This window comes from Bos javanicus, chromosome 13 (assembly GCF_032452875.1).
Source record: "Bos javanicus breed banteng chromosome 13, ARS-OSU_banteng_1.0, whole genome shotgun sequence".
Classification (NCBI taxonomy): Eukaryota; Metazoa; Chordata; class Mammalia; order Artiodactyla; family Bovidae; genus Bos; species Bos javanicus.
The window spans coordinates 16,253,049-16,269,856 of NC_083880.1; positions in this window are offsets into that span (position 1 = coordinate 16,253,049).

Here is a 16,808-nt window from a genome sequence, read left to right on the forward strand (position 1 = left end):
GATTATTGTACCCAGCAAGGATTTCATTCAAGTATGAAGGAGAAATCAAAAGCTTTTCAGACAAGCAAAAGCTGAGAGAATTCTGCACCACCAAACCAGCTCTCCAACAAATACTAAAGGATATTCTCTAGACAGGAAACACAATAACGGTGTATAAATTCGAACCCAAAACAATAAAGTAAATGACAACGGGATCATACTTATCAGTAATTACCTTAAACGTAAATGGGTTGAATGCCCCAACCAAAAGACAAAGACTGGCTGAATGGATACAAAAACAAGACCCCTACATATGTTGTCTACAAGAGACCCACCTCAAAACAGGGGACACATACAGACTGAAAGTGAAGGGCTGGAAAAAGATTTTCCATGCAAATAGGGACCAAAAGAAAGCAGGAGTAGCAATACTCATATCAGACAAAATAGACTTTAAAACAAAGGCTGTGAAAAGAGACCAAGAAGGTCACTACATAATGATCAAAGGATCAATCCAAGAAGAAGATATAACAATTATAAATATATATGCACCCAACACGGGAGCACCGCAGTATGTAAGACAAATGCTAACAAGTATGAAAGGGGAAATTAACAATAACACAATAATAGTGGGAGACTTTAATACCCCACTCACACCTATGGATAGATCAACTAAACAGAAAATTAACAAGGAAACACAAACTTTAAACGATACAATAGACCAGTTAGACCTAATTGATATCTATAGGACATTTCATCCCAAAACAATGAATTTCACCTTTTTCTCAAGCGCACATGGAACCTTCTCCAGGATAGATCACATCCTGGGCCATAAAGCTAGCCTTGGTAAATTCAAAAAAGTAGAAATCATTCCAAGCATCTTTTCTGACCACAATGCAGTAAGATTAGATCTCAATTACAGGAGAAAAACTATTAAAAATTCCAACATATGGAGGCTGAACAACACACTGCTGAATAACCAACAAATCACAGAAGAAATCAAAAAAGAAATAAAAATTTGCGTAGAAATGAATGAAAATGAAAACACAACAACCCAAAACCTGTGGGACATGGTAAAAGCAGTCCTAAGGGGAAAGTTCATAGCAATACAGGCACACCTCAAGAAACAAGAAAAAAGTCAAATAAATAACCTAACTCTACACCTAAAGCAACTAGAAAAGGAAGAAATGAAGAACCCCAGTGTTAGTAGAAGGAAAGAAATCTCAAAAATTAGAGCAGAAATAAATGCAAAAGAAACAAAAGAGACCATAGCAAAAATCAACAAAACCAAAAGCTGGTTCTTTGAAAGGATAAATAAAATTGACAAACCATTAGCCAGACTCATCAAGAAACAAAGGGAGAAAAATTAAATCAACAAAATTAGAAATGAAAATGGAGAGATCACAACAGACAACACAGAAATACAAAGGATCATAAGAGACTACTATCAACAATTATATGCCAATAAAATGGACAACATGGAAGAAATGGACAAATTCTTAGAAAAGTACAACTTTTCAAAACTCGACCAGGAAGAAATAGAAAATCTTAACAGACCCATCACAAGCATGGAAATTGAAACTGTAATAAAAAATCTTCCAGCAAACAAAAGCCCCGGTCCAGATGGCTTCACAGCTGAATTCTACCAAAAATTTAGAGAAGAGCTAACACCTATCCTGCTCAAACTCTTCCAGAAAATTGCAGAGGAAGGTAAACTTCCAAACTCATTCTATGAGGCCACCATCACCCTAATACCAAAACCTGACAAAGATGCCACAAAAAAAGAAAACTACAGGCCAATATCACTGATGAACATAGATGCAAAAATCCTTAACAAAATTCTAGCAATCAGAATCCAACAACATATTAAAAAGATCATACACCATGATCAAGTGGGCTTTATCCCAGGGATGCAAGGATTCTTCAATATCCACAAATCAATCAATGTAATACACCACATTAACAAATTGAAAAACAAAAACCATATGATTATCTCAATAGATGCAGAGAAAGCCTTTGACAAAATTCAACATCCATTTATGATAAAAACTCTCCAGAAAGCAGGAATAGAAGGAACATACCTCAACATAATAAAAGCTATATATGACAAACCCACAGCAAACATTATCCTCAATGGTGAAAAACTGAAAGCATTTCCTCTAAAGTCAGGAACAAGACAAGGGTGCCCACTTTCACCTCTACTATTCAACATAGTTTTGGCCACAGCAATCAGAGCAGAAAAAGAAATAAAAGGAATCCAAATTGGAAAAGAAGTAAAACTCTCACTATTTGCAGATGACATGATCCTCTACATAGAAAACCCTAAAGACTCCACCAGAAAATTACTAGAACTAATCAATGACTATTGTAAAGTTGCAGGATATAAAATCAACACACAGAAATCCCTTGCATTCCTATACACTAATAATGAGAAAACAGAAAGAGAAATTAAGGAAACAATTCCATTCACCATTGCAATGGAAAGAACAAAATACTTAGGAATATATCTACCTAAAGAAACTAAAGACCTATACATAGAAAACTATAAAACACTGGTGAAAGAAATCAAAGAGGACACTAATAGATGGAGAAATATACCATGTTCATGGATTGGAAGAATCAATATAGTGAAAATGAGTATACTACCCAAAGCAATTTATAGATTCAATGCAATCCCTATCAAGCTACCAACAGTATTCTTCACAGAGCTAGAACAAATAATTTCACAATTTGTATGGAAATACAAAAAACCTCGACTAGCCAAAGCGATCTTGAGAAAGAAGAATGGAACTGGAGGAATCAACCTACCTGCCTTCAGGCTCTACTACAAAGCCACAGTTATCAAGACAGTATGGTACTGGCACAAAGACAGAAATATTGATCAATGGAACAAAACAGAAAGCCCAGAGATAAATCCACGCACATATGGACACCTTATCTTTGACAAAGGAGGCAAGAATATACAATGGATTAAAGACAATCTCTTTAACAAGTGGTGCTGGGAAATCTGGTCAACCACTTGTAAAAGAATGAAACTAGAACACTTTCTAACACCATACACAAAAATAAACTCAAAATGGATTAAAGATCTCAATGTAAGACCAGAAACTATAAAACTCCTAGAGGAGAACATAGGCAAAACACTCTCTGACATACATCACAGCAGGATCCTCTATGACCCACCTCTCAGAATATTTGAAATAAAAGCAAAAATAAACAAATGGGACCTAATTAACCTTAAAAGCTTCTGCACATCAAAGGAAACTATTAGCAAGGTGAAAAGACAGCCTTCAGAATGGGAGAAAATAATAGCAAATGAAGCAACGGACAAACAACTAATCTCAAAAATATACAAGCAATTCCTACAGCTCAACTCCAGAAAAATAAATGACCCAATCAAAAAATGGGCCAAAGAACTAAATAGACATTTCTCCAAAGAAGACATACAGATGGCTAACAAACACATGAAAAGATGCTCAACACACTCATTATCAGAGAAATGCAAATCAAAACCACTATGAGGTACCATTTCACACCAGTCAGAATGGCTGTGATCCAAAAGTCTACAAATAATAAATGCTGGAGAGGGTGTGGAGAAAAGGGAACCCTCTTACACTGCTGGTGGGAATGCAAACTAGTACAGCCACTATGGAGAACAGTGTGGAGATTCCTTTAAAAACTGGAAATAGAACTGCCTTATGATCCAGCAATCCCACTGCTGGGCATACACACTGAGGAAACCAGAAGGGAAAGAGACACGTGTACCCCAATGTTCATTGCAGCACTGTTTATAATAGCCAGGACATGGAAGCAACCTAGATGTCCATCAGCAGCTGAATGGATAAGAAAGCAGTGGTACATATACACAATGGAGTATTACTCAGCCATTAAAAAGAATACATTTGAATCAGTTCTAATGAGGTGGATGAAACTGGAGCCTATTATACAGAGTGAAGTAAGCCAGAAGGAAAAACACCAATACAGTATACCAACGCATATATATGGAATTTAGAAAGATGGTACCAATAACCCTGTGTACGAGACAGCAAAAGAGACACTGATGTATAGAACAGTCTTATGGACTCTGTGGGAGAGGGAGAGGGTGGGAAGATTTGGGAGAATGGCATTGAAACATGTAAAATATCATGTATGAAATGAGATGCCAGTCCAGGTTCGATGCACGATACTGGAGGCTTGGGGCTAGTGCACTGGGACGACCCAGAGGGATGGTATGGGGAGGGAGGAGGGAGGAGGGTTCAGGATGGGGAACACATGTATACCTGTGGTGGATTCATTTTGATATTTGGCAAAACTAATACAATTATGTAAAGTTTAAAATAAAATTTAAAAAAAAGAAAAAATAAATATAGAATTTATAGATGATCTTGTTTAGGCAAATGTCACTATGGTTATCATCACTCAGGGAACGTCTAGATTTGTCTGGAGGTCCTCAGTAAACTGGGCGTCATCCACTTTGATGCCAGCAGATCCAGATTAAAAGTTAAACAGTCACCTTTTCATCTCATTCAATGCCTTGTGGAGGGTTTGGTGATTGTAAATGGCTGGATTTGGTCTCATAGAGACCAGTGAAAGGAAAGATCAAATGCTACCCTTGTTTCAAGTACAGAAACTCAATCTGAGCCATGGGGCAAGTGCTCAAATAAACCAGAGAGCATGTTTGTTCTGGGAGTGCCAGCTCATGTGTGCAGGTTCTCCTAGAATGTCTCTCTACTTGTGGATTATGAAGATTTTCAAAGTTATTGTAAAATTTCCCAATACTGCAAGAGATGATATTGTTAAGGAACAAAGTGAAGCCTGCCTGCCTGCCTGAGGTAACATACAATGAGTCTGAAAAACTCTATGTTGGGATTCAACCACTGAAAGTTCAATGGTTCTGTAAATTGGCTGCAGGGCTTCATCAAACCTGGAAAACACAGATGCATCTTTGTGTGATCTTTTCAAACAATCTGTTGTATGTACAAGACTTTTCCCATTGTCTTTCTTTGCCATTTGTGTTTGTCTTATGTTTAGATGGTAATGACATCATCTTCCACTGCTATTATCGCTGCCGCAAAAACTCATTCCTGGTCATGAAGAATAAAATGTTAAATGTCTTCCCTTACGGCATGCACCACCAGGGGTTGTTGCAGACACTCTGCCATGTGAAGGACCATCCACTTGCAGCCTGTCCCTGGCTGGCTCTGTCCCACTACTGTCATCAGACAGCAGTGAGGTGCTACTTGCTTAACAGCTCTGCTCTTGAAAGCATCTGAAACTTCTCCAAACAGAAGATGCTAATTTTAATGTTGTACTCAGCTTTGCTCTTTCCGTGTCTCAGTGGTGAAATAAAGAGCCATTGTGTGGGTTAATCTTTCTCAGGATAGCTTGCTGATTGAGTAATCTTGAACCATAGTGTGGGGTGGGGGGAGATATAGACACTTGAGTAGATAGTAATTAACATTCTCCCATCAGTTCAGTCACTCAGTCGTGTCCGACTCTGCGACCCCATGAATCGCAGCACACCAGGCCTCCCTGTCCATCACCAACTCCCAGAGTTCACTCAGACTCACGTCCATAGAGTCAGTGATGCCATCCAGCCATCTCATCCTCTGTCGTCCCCTTCTCCTCCTGCCTCCAATCCCTCCAAGCATCAGAGTCTTTTCCAATGAGTCAACTCTTCGCATGACGTGGCCAAAGTCTTCCATCAGACATCACAAAAGCCCAGAAAATGAAAGAAATTTCATTTGACCCAGTGTTCAGGTGTACCAACTGGGGATGACCATATGAACAAAGGGCTTCCCTGGTGGCTCAGTGGTAAAGAATCTGCCTGCAGTGCACACACACACACACACACACGAACAAATGGGCTACTCAGGTGGCACTAGTGGTAAAGAATCCACCTGCCAGTTCAGGAGAAGTAAGAGACATGGGTTTGATCCCTGGGTTGGGAAAATTCCCTTGAGAAGGCAATGGCAACCCATTCTAGCATTCTTGCCTGGAGAATCCCATGGGCAGAGGAGCCTGGCAGGTTACAATCCATAAGGTCGCAAAGAGCTGGACATGACAGAAATGACTTAGCACCCACACAGCACATATGAACAAATGATTTGTTCAAGGTTGTGTAATAGCTAAAATGTGGCTCCAAGAATAGTCATCGCTTTCTTCCAAGGAGCAGGCACCAAATATACTTGTCTCAAGATGTAATTTAGCTCCTAAAACAAATCTGAGGACTTGAATCCCTTCAGCCTCTCCAACTAAGTTTGCAGAAAATACTTCACCTTAGAAACAGGATATCAAGAACAAAAACAAAGACTGGATTTAGAATTCAGGCTGTGAGCAAGAAAAACAACTTTCCTGTCATCTTTGCCATTTTAATTGGAATTGCTTGCTGCTGTATAAATTCAGCTCTTGGCTGAGGGTATGGAGACATTGGTTCTTGCTTGCTCCTTTCTTTAAACACCGAGGACAGTGCCATACCTATATTTATATGGGATTTTAGACATGATGGCAATTTTGCTTAGGCAACCAGAGAAGAATTTTAAATTATTTAACTCCAGTGAGAAGGAGTGGGAAGAACTGTAGCACCCTTTGGTGAACTTGGTTTGGGGTTGAGGGTAAGCAAAACAGAGGTCCTGTGGATCTGAGCATCTCTGTGCAGTGACCCCCTACCCTGGCCAAGTGCTTCAGGATAAACAACCCTGGAACCCAACTTGGAACAAATCCCTGGCATACACCCATATTTGTGAAATGAACTAATTAACCAAATGAATCCATAAAGGAAGCCTTTTCTACACATAAGACTGTGGGATGAAAAACACCACAGGGGGAAGAATTACCAGGGACATGAATGATCCAGGGCATGAGACAGAACAGATTGTATGAAGGAGCAAAGGCGCAGTGGGGGTGAGGCTCCAGAACTGAGTCGGGGTGAGTTTTCATTCTTTCTTTCTCTTGGCCGCGCTGGGTCTTTGCTGCTGTGTGGGCTTTCCTCTAGTAGTGGAGGGCGGGGGCTACTCTCCAGCTGCGGTGTGCAAGCTTCTCACTGCAGTGGCTTCTCCTGCTGCAGACCACAGGCTCCAGAGGCAAGGGCTTCAGTACTTGCAGCAGGTGGGCTCATTCGGCTTGGGGGTCCTAGAGCACACAGGTTCCAGTAGTTGTGGTGTGAAGGCTTGGTTGTCCAACAGGATGTGGGATTTTCCCGGACCAGGGATGGAACCCATGCCTCCTGCATTGGCAGGTGGATTCCTATCCACTGTGCCACCAGGAAAGCCCTGGGGTTAGTTTTCTAATATTCCCATCATGTGAGTCTTACTTATTATATGAATGCACCAAACAGACAAGGAAGAATTCCTGGCCGCTGGAGAATTCCTGTGTAAAGATGTCTTAGAGAGGGAATGACAACCCACACATTGCCCATTACATACACCTGAGTGTCAACTGTTCACGTCAAAACACAAAAGCACGTCGGAGATGGCAGAGTCCCCCCTTGGCCACATCTTGGCCCTGCCACCAAACCCAGAAATCCTTTTCTGTAGCTGCCGACTTGAACTTCCGGACTTGTGGGGGAGGCTCTTAAAATCAGTGTAGCCACCTGAGCTGTGACAAAGGAAACACATTGTCTGGAAATGTATAGTGTAGCGTGGAGTTCTCAGGGAAGGACGTGAAGAGAACAAATGAGTCATCCACAGATTTCAGACAATTTGATCTCCCTCAAAAAGCCTGAAAAGAAACCAGAGCAAACCAAAGAGGACCATGAAAGCGAGGCTGTGCGCACGGAAAACCGGCCCTCTGCAACAAAAAGCAAAAGGTCTCAATAAGAAATGGGAAAAATGGATTGAAAATGGGGATGAATCATCTTAAATGGCATCCCAAGGAAATTGGTTTGCAGTTTCACAGAGGAAATGGGTCCCCTGAAATGACTACAAGACAGGCTTTGACATAATAAATGTGTTTTCTCTGTGTGTGCGGGTGGATTTGCAGCTTCAGATGCTGCTGGAAAGTTGGCCACGATTGTATAATACCTGACACATAATGTGATGTTTGGAACAGGAGGGTACTAGTCCTCCGGGGCTCATTATACTCAGAAAATTCTTTAGGGATCCAAAATGACAAAGATTGGTCTCTGAAGTGATTCTCTTGAAGGTTCTTTCCCTAATGGAGCTGAACTGCTTATTCAGTGAAGCCCCACTGATTTCTAGAGGAAAAGGATGCAGACCACTCCAGGTCTAATTAACCCGTCCTATGACAGTTAGAAGACTGTCTTTTTCTGTGGAGCCCATGGCCTTTGAGTTGAATATCCCATCACCTCCAACGTCAATGTGTGCCTAATACAAGGTTTCTGTAGGAGATGGACATTCAGCAAGTGAGATTGTTCTAGAGCCTCAAACTTGGCTAAGAAACCCATCCTCTGACTTGGCACCTAGCTCAACCGGGGCTGTAGGTAACCGAACGGTGTTCAGTCACACCTGATTCACCCTGAGGCTCACAAGTCAGTGCTTAAAGAGGATTCTAGAGGGAGGCAAAAGACTGTGCTAATTGAAGAGGTTGTGTGTGTATTTCTTTTTGAAAATATTGAAGACCTTATTCTTGGAGCTCCATGATGTCAACCTTAAGTATTAAATACATTAACTTTATGCACCTCACTTACACCACATCATTTGAAACTGGAGAAACATGAGCTCAAATAGTCACTTAAAAATGAGTGACTGTAGGCAACTTAGCCTTTCTGAGCTTCAACTGTTCCTCTCTGTAAAGTGGGTTAGCAGTGTCTGCCACAAAGGGTAGAGAGTTAAGTGAGAGACGTATAGGAAGTCATCCTAGACTCTAATTGATAAGCAGTACCCATTTCCCCTTCATTTATCCCTTCTGTCAAATCCACGTCACCCCCTTAGACATGGTAGAAGTCCTCTTAAAAAGAGTTTGAATCAAACACTTTTTCCTTAGGAGGAAGAACAATCTTCTGGGATCCATGTATTAATTTTCTAATAAGAGAATAGAAACACTCTTATGTTAAATTCCATAACTGAGTGGGACTGCCCTGACAAAAGGCATGGAATACAAAGAATTATCTGTTGCATCCTTAGGGAAAAAATATGTTTGGCTAAGATTTATAAGGTATAGAATCAGAGTAGCAGAGACTTTCAAGATTACAGTATCTATGATACTGCTAAAGCTGAAGTTGACTTTTTTTTTAAGGAAGGGAAAAAGAAAAACTGCAGTCCAAAATGTTGTTTTATTTTTATTTTTTTAAAAAAAGATTTTTTGAAGCTTTTGGCTGTACTGCATGGCATGTGGGATCTTAGTTCCCCAACCAGGGATCAAACCCACACCCTTTGCAGTGGACGCATAGAGTCTTAACCACTGGACCAACAGACAAGTCCCCAAAATGATGCTTTAAACTTAACCACTGCTTCTCTTTGATTTGTGAAGCCCTGGTCCCGTTTTTTCCCACATCCAGAGTGTAGGTTGTATAAGATGATGATGATTTTATTATAAAATATTAAAAATGCCTCACAGGCATATAAAAATGACTGTGACTGTATCTGTCCTGAGTTAAAGCGGATGAATTAGAGAGCACCCAGTCACTTTCTGCTGGATTAGTCAGAACTGCATTTTAATTCTATGTGTGCTAAGGAAATGCCATCAAGGAAGAATAAAGCGGTTTTTTATCTATTCATATCATAATACACATCTGCAATAAAAAGCAATCCAGCTTTTGATCATGAAGGTGATTTCCTGGGTATTATTTTCAGCCTTTTGTTGAAACAAGCACCCCCTTCTGTACATTAACCTCCTGGGAGAAGGTCCACTGCCCTGACAATTTCAGCCACATCTTAGAGTTGCCTGTGTAATTTACACATTTCAAGTTAGCTAATGGGTTCTTTATATCAAAACTACCAGAGACAGAAAAACCTTTCTTTGAATCTTCATCTTGAAAGAGACATTGAAAGAAAGCCGTGGAATCATCCCCAGGTCCTGTTCAAGGGAAGGTCACATTAAACTGTGACTAAATTAAACAGGGTGCACTCTGAAGAGTCAGATCTTTGCTTAGAAACTTAATGACAAAAGCAAAGAAGAGATCACATGAAAATTCAAATTTCCTTTTCCTCCAGCCTTTTCAGATTAATGCCAAGGAAATATATTGTCCTCGAAAGAGATACCCTTGAGTTTGAACAAGTGGTTCTAATATTACATAACAGGGAATGTAATTTCTCATTTTACCAGGTTTCAGTCCTGTTCTGTAACATGCTCAGAAGAACCCTGGGGAAAACTGAGCTGTGGGCTGGTGACACAAACCTTTCCCAGAGCAGCTGCTTTGCTTAATGTTTAAGTGCGACTCTTCCAAACGAAGAAACATCCACAGTGAAAGCGTCAGCAGCAACACCTAAGTATTCATCCTTGCTTTCCCTCCATTGTGTGGAGTTCATTACAGATGTGGAATTGGTTCCTGAGGATGAACAAGGGACGAAAGCACAGAGGGGCTAGTCTGTGGTCTGCGCCAAGGTCCAGCACACCACAGGGACCCAGAGCTGAATCTGATCCGCAGCCTGCCTTTGCAAATAACGTGTTATGAGAACTCAGCCACTCCTATCTTTGACATGTTATCTTGTCATTTACACTCTGTAACAGTAGAGATGGGCCATTACGAAAGAGACGACAGGGACTGGGAAGCCCCAAACATTTACGAGCTGATCTTTACAGAAAACGTTTGCAGAGATCGCCTTTATGCTATCAGAATTACCAAAATAAGAAGATACTTCCTTATTACTCACAAAGTAAGGTGCAAAGCAGTGAGCTGCTCTTAAGAGCATCTTCCCAGAGCTCTATTGCACTTCACTAGTGCCAGAGAGAGGAGGTGTGAGATTTAGAACTGAGTGTATTGCTGTAGATTGTAGCTGCTTTATCATAGAACAGGCTCAGGCAGCCACAGAAATGGGGATTTAGATTTGCCTGCAGGGTGGGGGTTGGGGCGATAAATGACATTTAGAGGTCCTTTACAGAGCATGTAGATTCTGCTAAGAAAATAAAGATCATTTGAATGATTTGATCTTATTTGCTTTCCACATAGGTGACAATCTTTCATGATTTTATTTTCTTTCTTTTGTAACGGGCAAGAGATATCTCCCTCTGTGCATGCGTGTGTGTTAATTCACTTCAATTGTGTCTGACTCTTTGTGACCCCATGGACTGTAGCCCTCCTGGCTCCTCTGTCCATGGGATTCTCCAGGCAACAATACTAGAGTAGTTTGCCATTTCCTTCTCTAGGGGATCTGCTCAACCCAGGGATTGAACCCAGGTCTCCTGCATTGCAGGCAGACTCTTTACCATCTGAACCACCAGCGAAGCCCGATATTTCCCTCCAAGAGCTATTAAATGTGTACCATTGCCTTTGGGTCACTGCCTTTTAGAGAAAACCATGACAGTTCCTTCCTGCAATGGATTTCCCTTTCTTCATTTCATGATTAAATGTGATGTTATCTATTCAACATATAATTGAACACTAATTTACTGCTGTTTAATTTATTGACTCGCCCATTGCACTTGATACTGTATATTCACTCATTATCATATGTATTTATTCCTCTCTTACTGGTTGTTTCTTCCTAATCTCTTTTGATGGTTACTCTTCATCTTCCAGTCTTTTTACTTTTTTGCATGAATCAACTTCTAACATGCTCTATAATTAATTTCTGTGCTTATTCTGTGCAACTGTACTTGGTATTATTTCATAATAATTTATAATAATTATAAATAAACAATAAAATACATAAAATAAGAATGTATTGTTTTACAATGTATTTTATCTATTTTTCCCACCCCTCTTTCATTCCTCCTGACCTCACTGGAACATTCACCTCATCAGGGCAGAGATTTGCTTTGTTATCTTACTACCAAGACTAGAATCTAGAACAAACTAGCTATTTAATAAATATTAATAATTGCTGAATAAATATCTTCAGTTGCCTACTGCATACTGGGGCATGGGGACTACATACCCCATACTAATATACAGGCATTCATCATAAGACAGAATTCCTATCCTCCGATCATTTCTAACTGGAGGGTGACTGGAGTGAAAGTAAACAAAAATTATTCTACCGAAATCACCAGATATCCATGGCAGGCAGTGTTTGGTCACTTTGGGGAAAGGACTAAAGTCATAGAGAAAGATCCCAGGAAGGAGAACAAGACCTGACCCAGGCTCTGAAGTACACACAGAGTCTCAATAACCCCAAAGAACGCTTTCAAGAAAAGGGGGTGGTCAGGGACTAGTTGTGGGTCTGGGTAAGGACACCAGTGTCCCCTACTGCTCTTGCCGTGAGCCACAGGGATGCCATCTGCTTCCTTCTCTTTCTTAAGGATGCTGTCTCCCATTGGCGTTACCATTTCTTTAACCTCCTTTGTCCACTGACAGATGAATGGATGAAGAAATTGTGGTACGTATATACAATGCAGTACTACTCAGCCATAAAAAAGGAATGAATTTGAGTCAGTTGTATTGAGTTGGATGAACCTAGAGCCTCTTATACAGAGTGAAGCAAGTCAGAAAGAAAATAACAAGTATCATATATTAACACATATATATGGAATCCAGAAAACTGGCACCGATGAACCCAGCAGAGAACAGAGTGTGGACGCAGCAGGGGAAGGTGAAGGTAGGCCCAACTGAGAAAGTAACAACACAGGGAGCCCAACCTGGCACTCTGTGATGACTTTTGCAGGGATGGTAGGGGAGAGGGAGGCTCAAGAGGGAGGGGATGTGTGTGTGTGTGTGTATATATATATATATATATCTGACTGATTCGAATTGTTGTATGGCAGAATCCAACATAAAATTGTAAAGTAATTTTCCACCAATTAAAAAAATACCCTTCATTCAGAGGTCCCTTCTTTATTAGACCTGCTATTTAGAGGGAGACACTTTTAGGATGTATTATCTGTCAAAAGGATGGTGTGGACGGCTGAGGTAGCCATGGGAAGGAAAGAGTGAATGCCTGGAGTGAAATTAAGAATGCATTATGCATGGAAACTAGGAAAATGGTAAAACAGATGAACCTGCTTGCAGGGCAGGAATAGAGACGCAGATGCAGAGAACAACACGTGGACACAGTGGGGGAAAGGGAGGGTAGAACGAACTGGGAGAGTGCCATTGACATACATACATTGCCAAGTGTAAAGCGGATAACACTAGTCAACACTTCCCACTAGGGAAACTGCCATATAGCACAGAGAGTTCAGCTTGATGCTCTGTGATGACCGAGAAGGGTGGGGTCGGGGAGAGGAGTAAGGGAGGCTAGGAGATATCTGTATACATACGGCTGATTCACTGTTGTACAGCAGAAACTGACATAACATTATTCCTAAGCAATTATACTCCAATAAAAATTAATTAATTAAGAATGCACAGAATTTGATGATTTCTGGTTGCCTGTGATTAGAAGAGGAAGGGTGATGGAATTGGTGAGGAGGGGGTTAGAGAAGAAAAAAGGGTGATCCATTCACAGTCAGAGGGGGCATCTGTGGGTTATAGATGAAACATACTCAGTTTGGGTTTACCATGAAACCATCCATTGAGAAGCCTCTGGAGCCAAGTGTGCATATGGAGATGACAAGAATGTGAAGGCTTTCTGATTAGAGGTGACAGAGCAACAGTAGGAGAATTTAAGGTCAGAATTTAGGGAAAAGAAGTGAGATGTGGAGGACAGAGCTTTGGGGGAATACCAAAGTCAGGAGGAGGAAAAGGAAACAGCAAGGCAAACAGAGACCTGGGCAATCAAGCAGGTGGAGAAGAGTCAGAACCGGTGGTTAGAAATCAAGGGAAGGGTGTCCTAGAGCAACAGGCAATGTTGAGTTTCTGGAGGGGGAGAAACAAGAAACAGAATGGCCCATGAGTCTTGTGAAGGTAAGTGCAGGTGCCTAGGGAAGGGGGGAAAGGGTTAACCTTAAGAAAGATGCCTTCCAAGAAGGAAGGGAGGGAGACTGTCTTTGGGGGCTAGGGCTGGAGAAAGTGACAGCAGGGAAGGAACCGAGTGTGTCAAGGTCATTTAGTCACTCAAGGGCAGCAGAGGGGTTGCGCTCACTGATAGCCTACTACAGGGGCGTTCCAGGGCCAGGTGTGTGCTCCAAGACTCAGTGCCTGGAGGCGCAATCTGTATCCTCAGCTCTTAGCAAAGGAGAGCTGGGTCACCAGACAGCCTAAGGAGGACATTGAGTTTTCTCTTGGAAGCAGGGCCCCTTCCTGCAGCTGGGAGAAGGTGAAAATATGAGGCCTCTCATCACACTGAGTCACTGAAAATCTCTGGTGGATTTTCCCCGCAGGTGGGGCGTTCCTGTACATAGTCTCACCAAAAGGCCAGCTAAGGTAATAAGTTTCACTGACAGATTCTCTATTCCCTCCTTCCCTTCCTCTCTCCAACAAGCCTCTTTTCTCTCCCTCCTAAGCCATTTGCATGCTGCATTGGGAACAATGGGCTTTGAGTGCCTTTCTCAGGGTAGGGTTGGGACATTTGAACTTTTGTTCAAAAGTATTCTATGGATTATCACAGTAAAAAAAAAAAAAAAAAAAAAGATGCTATACACATCCACTGTCTTGTTCCAACTTCTTCCCAAGCTCTAGATGGACTGGAATTCTGTCTTATTCCATTTTTTTTTTTAAATTTTAGTTTTCTGTTTACTACCCCAAAGCCATCTTCTGCCAGTCCTACAGGTGAGGGAACACCCCTTTAACGCTCTGCTCACCTTGAGACTAGACTCAGGGCTCCCCTAGCCACCCAAGCTCCAAATCTGGTCCTACAAATACAAACAAGTAATGTAGATCTAACAGAAGCTTTTAAGAGTTTAGAGCAAAAGGATGCATTGCCTAGGAAAACTTCATGAAATAAATTTCATCCCTGGGTCTCCATGTTTTCACACAAAGTATCTTGTTACCTTTAGTTCATCCCTACCTGGTATGATTTTCTGATTCTGATCTGTCATCATCATTTTTCTCTGAATGCAATCCAGATTGGTACAGTCCCTCTTCAAGGCACCTCGTAAAACAATGTTTATAACACAATACAGTGTCACAGAGCGGATGCTGCCAATGCAAAATGGTGCCTGCTCGTCGCTTCCGGTTTCTGGACTTGCATTCTAGGTCTGCAGCCTGAAAACATGCTAATTAAGCTTTGGAGCAACTCAGCTTGGACTCATTGAAATTTATGGTTTAAACAACCAGATCTTTTTTTTTTTTTTTCTTGAATTTGAAAAAAATAGCTTTTTCCCATTGTGTACTCAGTTCAGTTCAGTCACTCAGTCATGTCTGACTCTTTGTGACCCCATGGACTGCAGCACCCCACGCTTCCCTGTCCATCACCAACTCCTGGAGTTTACTCAAACTCATGTCCATAGAGTTGGTGATGCCATCCAACCATCTCATCCTCTGTCATCCCCTTTTCCTCTCACCTTCAATCTTTTCCAGCATCAGGGTCTTTTCCAATGAGTCATTTCTTCCCATCAGGTGGCCAAAGTATTGGAGTTTCAGCTTCAACATCAGTCCTTCCAATGAATATTCAGGACTGATTTCTTTTAGGATGGACTGGCTGGATCTCTTTGCTGTCCAAGGAACTCTCAAGAGTCTTCTCCAACACCACAGTTCAAAAGCATCAATTCTTCGGTGCTCAGCTTTCTTTATAGTCCAACTTTCACATCCATACTTGACAACTGGCATTGTGTTTATCTCTATTAAACTTCATTTCAGCCCAAAGTTCTAGCCTGTCTCAATTCACCTACTCAACATACATAGACTGAGTGCCTATAATGGCCAGAGCCTTCAGAATGTTGATTCTTTCACTAAATAAATTAAATAACAGGCGGGTCCATCTTCAAGAAGAGGGAAGTTAGACTTCACCTCCAGTGGGAGGGGCATGAAATGGATGTACAGACAATTTAAAATTCAACCCTCCTCTTGTGTAACTTCTGCTTCTCATATACTCCCACATTTTGGCATCAATGTCTTCATTGACATGGTCTTCTAGCTTCCAGCTTTCCTGGTTTCTGGCTTTTCTTCCTCTCTGGATTGATACTGTTCAGCCTGCCTCCATTGTTGTTTTATTTGTTCAGCTTTACCATCTCTCTTTTCTATTATGAAGGGTAATTTTTGAATGAAGCACGTGTGAACAGGTGAGGGGATACTTCTTGTGACATTCCCCTCCCCCACTCCGCAGTCTCTCAGGAGTGAACAGTTGAGAGGGGGAGAATATTGGTAGCAACCCTACAGGAGATTCTGAAATTATCCAGGGACTCCTGACCCCAGAGATTTGGGTCCAGGGCTTGGAGCATCTGAGCAGGGGAAGATTGCAGTGGAGACCTGCGAGTGCTTCTGACACCCTGAGCTTAGAGGCGGTGGGCTTCTACTGTAGAATTGGCTAATAGGTCTCTGCTTGAGGTGGTTGGGGAGACCCTGGTCCAGTTTATTTCACATCAACACAAGCTCTTATCACTTGCACTGGTGCTCCAAGGGGGCTGAGAAATGTCCCCATCGAACACATTTAATGCAAAGAAAGGACCTTTGAGTCCAGCTCTTCTATGGCCAGCAGACATAACACCTACCTAGGTTTGCCTCCTGTAGACAGAATATAAACAGCCCCTTCAAAGCAAGAGCTTGTTAAGAGCCCACATCACTAACCAAGGTTAGTAGCTGCGGCTGCAGCAGCCTCAGAAAGGCCACGGGGATTCTATTTCCCTGGTGTTCCTAAAAGGATCACCTTATAAGTGGGATCTCGCCATGTGGAGAGAGTCCACCACATTTTGAAATTTTAGCACAGACTTTTACAAACAGACATGAAAATGAATGC